Source organism: Loxodonta africana, chromosome 23, assembly GCF_030014295.1.
Source record: "Loxodonta africana isolate mLoxAfr1 chromosome 23, mLoxAfr1.hap2, whole genome shotgun sequence".
Classification (NCBI taxonomy): domain Eukaryota; kingdom Metazoa; phylum Chordata; class Mammalia; order Proboscidea; family Elephantidae; genus Loxodonta; species Loxodonta africana.
Window position 1 is genome coordinate 67,057,766 of NC_087364.1, and position 1,435 is coordinate 67,059,200.

At 43.0% G+C, this 1,435-nt stretch overlaps 1 pseudogene; it reads left to right on the plus strand.

Annotated features, from left to right (window-relative positions):
* The first annotated feature begins 222 nt into the window (after window positions 1-222).
* On the plus strand, window positions 223-336 carry LOC111752313 (U6 spliceosomal RNA; annotated as a pseudogene).
* Window positions 337-1,435: the final 1,099 nt, after the last annotated feature.

Below are 1,435 nucleotides of genomic sequence, written 5' to 3' on the forward strand. Positions count from 1 at the left end.
AGCTGAAATTGAACAGGACTTGAAGCACTTACTGATGAAGATCAAAGACTACAGCCTTCAGTATGGATTGCATCTCAACATAACGAAAACAAAAATCCTTAAAACTGGATCAATAAGCAACATCATGATAAATGGAGAAAAGATAAAAGTTGTCAAGGATTTCATTCTACTTGGATCCACAATCGATACCCATGGAAGCAGCAGTCAAGAAATCAAAAGATGGTGCTCACCTCAGCAGCACATACACTAAAACTGGAACAATACAGAGAAGATTAGCAGGAGCCATGGCTCCTGCGCAAGGATGACATGCAAATTTGTGAAGTGTTCCATATTTTTAAACTCATAAGGTTTACACACAAAAACAAACAATCTTTGATGGTTACGAGGTAGGGGAGAGGTGGGGAGGGAAAAACACTAAACAGACAATAGATAAGTGGTAACTTTGGTGAAGGGTAAGACAGTACACAACACTCGGGAAACCAACACAGCTTGACCAAGGCAAGGCCATGGAAGCTCCATAGAGACAACCAAACTTCCTAAGGGACCAAATCACGGGGCTGAGGGCTGGGGACCATGGACTCGGGCAACATCCAGCTTAATTGGCATAACATTGCTTATAAAGAAAATGTTCTACATCCTACTTTTGTGAGTAGCATCTGGGTCTTAAAAGCTTGTGACTGGCTATCTAAGATATTCCACTGGTCTCACCCCATCTGGAGCAAGGGAGAATGAAGAAAACTAAAGATACAAGGGAAAGATTAGTCCAAAGGACTAATGGACCACAACTACCACTACCTCCACCAGACTGAGTCTAGCACAACTAGATGGTATCTGGTTTACCACCACCGACTATTCTGACAAGGATCACAATAGAGGGCCCCGGACAGAAATGGAGAAAAATATCGAACAAAATTCTAACTCATAAAAAAAAAGACCAGACTTACTGGTCTCACAGAGACTGGAGAAATCTTGAGAGCATGGCCCTCTAACCTGTTGCTAGAGAGTCAACTCCAACTCATAGCGACCCTATAGGACAGAGTAGAACTGCCTCATAGGATTTCCAAGAAGCACCTGGTGGATTTGAACTGCTGACCTTTTGGTTAGCAGCTGTAGCTCTTAACTACCATGCCCCCAGGGTTTCAGTGGCCCCTGGAGACCCTTTATCTCAATACTGAAGCCACTCCTGAGGTTCGCCCTTCACCCAAAGCTTAGACAGGCCCATAAAACAAAACAAGACTAAATGGGCATACCAGATCAGGGACAGGGCCTAGATGGCAGGACAGGACAGGACAGCTGGTAACAGGGAACCAAAGGGCAAGAGGGAGAAATGGTTGACATGTCATGGGGTTACCAACCAATATCACAGAACAATATGTATATTAATTGTTTAATGGAAAACTAAAAGTACAATTAAAAAACAAGAAATCAAATGACA